Source organism: Toxotes jaculatrix, chromosome 12 (assembly GCF_017976425.1).
Source record: "Toxotes jaculatrix isolate fToxJac2 chromosome 12, fToxJac2.pri, whole genome shotgun sequence".
Taxonomy (NCBI): domain Eukaryota; kingdom Metazoa; phylum Chordata; class Actinopteri; family Toxotidae; genus Toxotes; species Toxotes jaculatrix.
The window spans coordinates 10,311,812-10,320,757 of NC_054405.1; positions in this window are offsets into that span (position 1 = coordinate 10,311,812).

Genomic DNA, 8,946 nt, shown 5'->3' on the forward strand with positions numbered 1-8,946 from the left:
AAATGTCATAAAAAACGTCATAGTATAGTATGGCGTTTTCTTCGGGCAAAAAAAGTCAAAAATTTTTTTGACCTCAAAATGTCATAAAAAACGTCATAGTATAGTATGACGTTTTTTTCGGGCAAAAAAAGTCAAAAATTTTTTTGATCTCAAAATGTCATAAAAAACGTCATAGTATAGTAAGGCGTCAAAATTGGCCAAAAAAAGTAAAAAAAATTTTTGACCTCAAAATGTCATAAAAAACGTCATAGTATAGTATGGCGTTTTCTTCGGGCAAAAAAAGTCAAAAATTTTTTTGACCTCAAAATGTCATAAAAAACGTCATAGTATAGTAAGACGTCAAAATCGGCCAAAAAAAGTCAAATTTTTTTTTGACCTCAAAATGTCATAAAAAACGTCATAGTATAGTATGGCGTTTTTTTCGGGCAAAAAAAGTCAAAAAAATTTTTGACCTCAAAATGTCATAAAAAACGTCATAGTATAGTATGGCGTTTTTTTCGGGGAAGAAAAGTCAAAAATTTTTTTGACCTCAAAATGTCATAAAAAACGTCATAGTATAGTATGGCGTTTTTTTCGGGCAAAAAAAGTCACAATTTTTTTTTACCTCAAAATGTCATAAAAAACGCCATAGTATAGTATGGCGTTTTTTTCCGGCAAAAAAAGTCCAAATTTTTTTTGACCTCAAAATGTCATAAAAAACGTCATAGTATAGTATGGCGTTTTTTTCGGGCAAAAAAAGTCAACTTTTTTTTTACCTCAAAATGTCATAAAAAACGTCATAGTATAGTATGCCGTTTTTTTCGGGCAAAAAAAGTCAAAAATTTTTTTGATCTCAAAATGTCATAAAAAACGTCATAGTATAGTAAGGCGTCAAAATCGGCCAAAAAAAGTTAAAAAATTTTTTGACCTCAAAATGTCATAAAAAACGTCATAGTATAGTATGGCGTTTTTTTTCGGGCAAAAAAAGTCAAAATTTTTTTTGACCTCAAAATGTCATAAAAACGTCATAGTATAGTATGGCGTTTTTTTCGGGCAAAAAAAGTCAAAATTTTTTTTCACCTCAAAATGTCATAAAAAACGTCATAGTATAGTAAGGCGTCAAAATTGGCCAAAAAAAGTCAAAAAAATTTTTGACCTCAAAATGTCATAAAAAACGTCATAGTATAGTAAGGCGTCAAAATCGGCCAAAAAAGTCAAAAAATTTTTTGACCTCAAAATGTCATAAAAAACGTCATAGTATAGTAAGACGTCAAAATCGGCCAAAAAAAGTCACATTTTTTTTTTACCTCAAAATGTCATAAAAAACGTCATAGTATAGTATGGCGTTTTTTTCGGGCAAAAAAAGTCAAAAAAATTTTTGACCTCAAAATGTCATAAAAAACGTCATAGTATAGTATGGCGTTTTTTTCGGGCAAAAAAAGTCAACTTTTTTTTTACCTCAAAATGTCATAAAAAACGTCATAGTATAGTATGGAGTTTTTTTCCGGCAAAAAAAGTCCAAATTTTTTTTGACCTCAAAATGTCATAAAAAACGTCATAGTATAGTATGGCGTTTTTTTCGGCCAAAAAAAGTCAACATTTTTTTTTACCTCAAAATGTCATAAAAAACGTCATAGTATAGTATGGCGTTTTTTTCGGCCAAAAAAAGTCAAAAATTTTTTTGACCTCAAAATGTATAAAAAACGTCATAGTATAGTATGGCGTTTTTTCGGGCAAAAAAAGTCAAAAAAATTTTTGACCTCAAAATGTCATAAAAAACGTCATAGTATAGTATGGCGTTTTTTTCGGGCAAAAAAAGTCAAAAATTTTTTTGACCTCAAAATGTCATAAAAAACGTCATAGTATAGTATGGCGTCAAAATCGGCCAAAAAAAATTAAAAAATTTTTTGACCTCAAAATGTCATAAAAAACGTCATAGTATAGTATGGCATTTTTTTTGGCCAAAAAAAGTCAAAATTTTTTTTGACCTCAAAATGTCATAAAAAACGTCATAGTATAGTAAGGCGTCAAAATTGGCCAAAAAAAGTCAAAATTTTTTTTGACCTCAAAATGTCATAAAAAACGTCATAGTATAGTATGGCGTTTTTTTCGGGCAAAAAAAGTCAAAAAATTTTTTGATCTCAAAATGTCATAAAAAACGTCATAGTATAGTAAGGCGTCAAAATTGGCCAAAAAAAGTTAAAAAATTTTTTGACCTCAAAATGTCATAACAAACGTCATAGTATAGTATGGCGTTTTTTTCGGGCAAAAAAAGTCAACATTTTTTTTGACCTCAAAATGTCATAAAAAACGTCATAGTATAGTAAGGCGTCAAAATCGGCCAAAAAAAGTTAAAAAAATTTTTGACCTCAAAATGTCATAAAAAACGTCATAGTATAGTATGGCGTTTTCTTCGGGCAAAAAAAGTCAAAATTTTTTTTCACCTCAAAATGTCATAAAAAACGTCATAGTATAGTATGGTGTTTTTTTCGGGCAAAAAAAGTCAAAATTTTTTTTGACCTCAAAATGTCATAAAAAACGTCATAGTATAGTAAGGCGTCAAAATCGGCCAAAAAAGTCAAAAAAATTTTTGACCTCAAAATGTCATAAAAAACGTCATAGTATAGTAAGACGTCAAAATCGGCCAAAAAAAGTCACATTTTTTTTTTACCTCAAAATGTCATAAAAAACGTCATAGTATAGTATGGCGTTTTTTTCGGGCAAAAAAAGTCAAAAAAATTTTTGACCTCAAAATGTCATAAAAAACGTCATAGTATAGTATGGCGTTTTTTTCGGGCAAAAAAAGTCAACTTTTTTTTTACCTCAAAATGTCATAAAAAAACGTCATAGTATAGTATGGAGTTTTTTTCCGGCAAAAAAAGTCCAAATTTTTTTTGACCTCAAAATGTCATAAAAAACGTCATAGTATAGTATGGCGTTTTTTTCGGCCAAAAAAAGTCAACATTTTTTTTTACCTCAAAATGTCATAAAAAACGTCATAGTATAGTATGGCGTTTTTTTCGGCCAAAAAAAGTCAAAAATTTTTTTGACCTCAAAATGTCATAAAAAACGTCATAGTATAGTATGGCGTTTTTTTCGGGCAAAAAAAGTCAAAAAATTTTTTGACCTCAAAATGTCATAAAAAACGTCATAGTATAGTATGGCGTTTTTTTCGGCCAAAAAAAGTCAAAATTTTTTTTGACCTCAAAATGTCATAAAAAACGTCATAGTATAGTAAGGCGTCAAAATTGGCAAAAAAAATTAAAAAATTTTTTTGACCTCAAAATGTCATAAAAAACGTCATAGTATAGTATGGCGTTTTTTTCGGGCAAAAAAAGTCAATTTTTTTTTACCTCAAAATGTCATAAAAAACGTCATAGTATAGTATGGCATTTTTTTCCGGCAAAAAAAGTCAAAATTTTTTTTGACCTCAAAATGTCATAAAAAACGTCATAGTATAGTATGGCGTTTTTTTCGGGCAAAAAAAGTCAAAAATTTTTTTGACCTCAAAATGTCATAAAAAACGTCATAGTATAGTATGGCGTTTTTTTCGGGCAAAAAAAGTCACAATTTTTTTTTACCTCAAAATGTCATAAAAAACGCCATAGTATAGTATGGCGTTTTTTTCCGGCAAAAAAAGTCCAAATTTTTTTTGACCTCAAAATGTCATAAAAAACGTCATAGTATAGTATGGCGTTTTTTTCGGGCAAAAAAAGTCAACTTTTTTTTTACCTCAAAATGTCATAAAAAACGTCATAGTATAGTATGGCGTTTTTTTCGGGCAAAAAAAGTCAAAAAATTTTTTGACCTCAAAATGTCATAAAAAACGTCATAGTATAGTATGGCGTTTTTTTCGGCCAAAAAAAGTCAAAATTTTTTTTGACCTCAAAATGTCATAAAAAACGTCATAGTATAGTAAGGCGTCAAAATTGGCAAAAAAAATTAAAAAATTTTTTTGACCTCAAAATGTCATAAAAAACGTCATAGTATAGTATGGCGTTTTTTTCGGGCAAAAAAAGTCAATTTTTTTTTACCTCAAAATGTCATAAAAAACGTCATAGTATAGTATGGCATTTTTTTCCGGCAAAAAAAGTCAAAATTTTTTTTGACCTCAAAATGTCATAAAAAACGTCATAGTATAGTATGGCGTTTTTTTCGGGCAAAAAAAGTCAAAAATTTTTTTGACCTCAAAATGTCATAAAAAACGTCATAGTATAGTATGGCGTTTTTTTCGGGCAAAAAAAGTCACAATTTTTTTTTACCTCAAAATGTCATAAAAAACGCCATAGTATAGTATGGCGTTTTTTTCCGGCAAAAAAAGTCCAAATTTTTTTTGACCTCAAAATGTCATAAAAAACGTCATAGTATAGTATGCCGTTTTTTTCGGGCAAAAAAAGTCAAAAAAATTTTTGATCTCAAAATGTCATAAAAAACGTCATAGTATAGTAAGGCGTCAAAATCGGCCAAAAAAAGTTAAAAAATTTTTTGACCTCAAAATGTCATAAAAAACGTCATAGTATAGTATGGCGTTTTTTTCGGGCAAAAAAAGTCAAAATTTTTTTTGACCTCAAAATGTCATAAAAAACGTCATAGTATAGTATGGCGTTTTTTTCGGGCAAAAAAAGTCAAAATTTTTTTTGACCTCAAAATGTCATAAAAAACGTCATAGTATAGTATGGCGTTTTTTTCGGGCAAAAAAAGTCAAAATTTTTTTTCACCTCAAAATGTCATAAAAAACGTCATAGTATAGTAAGGCGTCAAAATTGGCCAAAAAAAGTCAAAAAAATTTTTGACCTCAAAATGTCATAAAAAACGTCATAGTATAGTAAGGCGTCAAAATCGGCCAAAAAAGTCAAAAATTTTTTTGACCTCAAAATGTCATAAAAAACGTCATAGTATAGTAAGACGTCAAAATCGGCCAAAAAAAGTCACATTTTTTTTTTACCTCAAAATGTCATAAAAAACGTCATAGTATAGTATGGCGTTTTTTTCGGGCAAAAAAAGTCAAAAATTTTTTTGACCTCAAAATGTCATAAAAAACGTCATAGTATAGTATGGCGTTTTTTTCGGGCAAAAAAAGTCAAAAATTTTTTTGACCTCAAAATGTCATAAAAAACGTCATAGTATAGTATGGCGTTTTTTTCGGGCAAAAAAAGTCACAATTTTTTTTTACCTCAAAATGTCATAAAAAACGCCATAGTATAGTATGGCGTTTTTTTCCGGCAAAAAAAGTCCAAATTTTTTTTGACCTCAAAATGTCATAAAAAACGTCATAGTATAGTATGGCGTTTTTTTCGGGCAAAAAAAGTCAACTTTTTTTTTACCTCAAAATGTCATAAAAAACGTCATAGTATAGTATGGCGTTTTTTTCGGGCAAAAAAAGTCAAAAAATTTTTTGACCTCAAAATGTCATAAAAAACGTCATAGTATAGTATGGCGTTTTTTTCGGCCAAAAAAAGTCAAAATTTTTTTTGACCTCAAAATGTCATAAAAAACGTCATAGTATAGTAAGGCGTCAAAATTGGCAAAAAAAATTAAAAAATTTTTTTGACCTCAAAATGTCATAAAAAACGTCATAGTATAGTATGGCGTTTTTTTCGGGCAAAAAAAGTCAATTTTTTTTTACCTCAAAATGTCATAAAAAACGTCATAGTATAGTATGGCGTTTTTTTCCGGCAAAAAAAGTCAAAATTTTTTTTGACCTCAAAATGTCATAAAAAACGTCATAGTATAGTATGGCGTTTTTTTCGGGCAAAAAAAGTCAAAAATTTTTTTGACCTCAAAATGTCATAAAAAACGTCATAGTATAGTATGGCGTTTTTTTCGGGCAAAAAAAGTCACAATTTTTTTTTACCTCAAAATGTCATAAAAAACGCCATAGTATAGTATGGCGTTTTTTTCCGGCAAAAAAAGTCCAAATTTTTTTTGACCTCAAAATGTCATAAAAAACGTCATAGTATAGTATGCCGTTTTTTTCGGGCAAAAAAAGTCAAAAAAATTTTTGATCTCAAAATGTCATAAAAAACGTCATAGTATAGTAAGGCGTCAAAATCGGCCAAAAAAAGTTAAAAAATTTTTTGACCTCAAAATGTCATAAAAAACGTCATAGTATAGTATGGCGTTTTTTTCGGGCAAAAAAAGTCAAAATTTTTTTTGACCTCAAAATGTCATAAAAAACGTCATAGTATAGTATGGCGTTTTTTTCGGGCAAAAAAAGTCAAAATTTTTTTTGACCTCAAAATGTCATAAAAAACGTCATAGTATAGTATGGCGTTTTTTTCGGGCAAAAAAAGTCAAAATTTTTTTTCACCTCAAAATGTCATAAAAAACGTCATAGTATAGTAAGGCGTCAAAATTGGCCAAAAAAAGTCAAAAAAATTTTTGACCTCAAAATGTCATAAAAAACGTCATAGTATAGTAAGGCGTCAAAATCGGCCAAAAAAGTCAAAAATTTTTTTGACCTCAAAATGTCATAAAAAACGTCATAGTATAGTAAGACGTCAAAATCGGCCAAAAAAAGTCACATTTTTTTTTTACCTCAAAATGTCATAAAAAACGTCATAGTATAGTATGGCGTTTTTTTCGGGCAAAAAAAGTCAAAAATTTTTTTGACCTCAAAATGTCATAAAAAACGTCATAGTATAGTATGGCGTTTTTTTCGGGCAAAAAAAGTCAACTTTTTTTTTACCTCAAAATGTCATAAAAAACGTCATAGTATAGTATGGAGTTTTTTTCCGGCAAAAAAAGTCCAAATTTTTTTTGACCTCAAAATGTCATAAAAAACGTCATAGTATAGTATGGCGTTTTTTTCGGCCAAAAAAAGTCAAAAATTTTTTTGACCTCAAAATGTCATAAAAAACGTCATAGTATAGTATGGCGTTTTTTTCGGGCAAAAAAAGTCAAAAAATTTTTTGACCTCAAAATGTCATAAAAAACGTCATAGTATAGTATGGCGTTTTTTTCGGGCAAAAAAAGTCAAAAATTTTTTTGACCTCAAAATGTCATAAAAAACGTCATAGTATAGTATGGCGTCAAAATCGGCCAAAAAAAATTAAAAAATTTTTTGACCTCAAAATGTCATAAAAAACGTCATAGTATAGTATGGCGTTTTTTTCGGCCAAAAAAAGTCAAAAATTTTTTTGACCTCAAAATGTCATAAAAAACGTCATAGTATAGTAAGGCGTCAAAATCGGCCAAAAAAGTCAAAAATTTTTTTGACCTCAAAATGTCATAAAAAACGTCATAGTATAGTAAGACGTCAAAATCGGCCAAAAAAAGTCACATTTTTTTTTTACCTCAAAATGTCATAAAAAACGTCATAGTATAGTATGGCGTTTTTTTCGGGCAAAAAAAGTCAAAATTTTTTTTTACCTCAAAATGTCATAAAAAACGTCATAGTATAGTATGGCGTTTTTTTCGGGCAAAAAAAGTCAACTTTTTTTTTACCTCAAAATGTCATAAAAAACGTCATAGTATAGTATGGCGTTTTTTTCGGGCAAAAAAAGTCAAAATTTTTTTGACCTCAAAATGTCATAAAAAACGTCATAGTATAGTATGGCGTTTTTTTTTTCGGGCAAAAAAAGTCAAAAATTTTTTTCACCTCAAAATGTCATAAAAAACGTCATAGTATAGTAAGACGTCAAAATCGGCCAAAAAAAGTCACATTTTTTTTTTACCTCAAAATGTCATAAAAAACGTCATAGTATAGTATGGCGTTTTTTTCGGGCAAAAAAAGTCAAATTTTTTTTGACCTCAAAATGTCATAAAAAACGTCATAGTATAGTATGGCGTTTTTTTCGGGCAAAAAAAGTCAACATTTTTTTTGACCTCAAAATGTCATAAAAAACGTCATAGTATAGTATGGCGTTTTTTTCGGGCAAAAAAACACAAAATTTTTTTTGACCTCAAAATGTCATAAAAAACGTCATAGTATAGTAAGGCGTCAAAATCGGCCAAAAAAAGTCAAAAAATTTTTTGACCTCAAAATGTCATAAAAAACGTCATAGTATAGTATGGCGTTTTTTTCGGGCAAAAAAAGTCAACTTTTTTTTTACCTCAAAATGTCATAAAAAACGTCATAGTATAGTATGGCGTTTTTTTTCGGGCAAAAAAAGTCAACATTTTTTTTGACCTCAAAATGTCATAAAAAACGCCATAGTATAGTATGGCGTTTTTTTCCGGCAAAAAAAGTCCAAATTTTTTTTGACCTCAAAATGTCATAAAAAACGTCATAGTATAGTATGCCGTTTTTTTCCGGCAAAAAAAGTCCAAATTTTTTTTGACCTCAAAATGTCATAAAAAACGTCATAGTATAGTATGGCGTTTTTTTCGGGCAAAAAAAGTCCAAATTTTTTTTGACCTCAAAATGTCATAAAAAACGTCATAGTATAGTAAGGCGTCAAAATTGGCAAAAAAAAGTCAAAAATTTTTTTGACCTCAAAATGTCATAAAAAACGTCATAGTATAGTATGGCGTTTTTTTCGGGCAAAAAAAGTCAACTTTTTTTTGACCTCAAAATGTCATAAAAAACATCATAGTATAGTATGCCGTTTTTTTCGGGCAAAAAAAGTCAAAAATTTTTTTGATCTCAAAATGTCATAAAAAACGTCATAGTATAGTAAGGCGTCAAAATTGGCCAAAAAAAATTAAAAAATTTTTTGACCTCAAAATGTCATAAAAAACGTCATAGTATAGTATGGCGTTTTTTTTCGGGCAAAAAAAGTCCAAATTTTTTTTGACCTCAAAATGTCATAAAAAACGTCATAGTATAGTAAGGCGTCAAAATTGGCCAAAAAAAGTAAAAAAATTTTTTGACCTCAAAATGTCATAAAAAACGTCATAGTATAGTATGGCGTTTTTTTCGGGCAAAAAAAGTCAAAATTTTTTTTGACCTCAAAATGTCATAAAAAACGTCATAGTATAGTATGGCGTTTTTTTTTTCGGGCAAAAAAAGTCAAAAATTTTTTT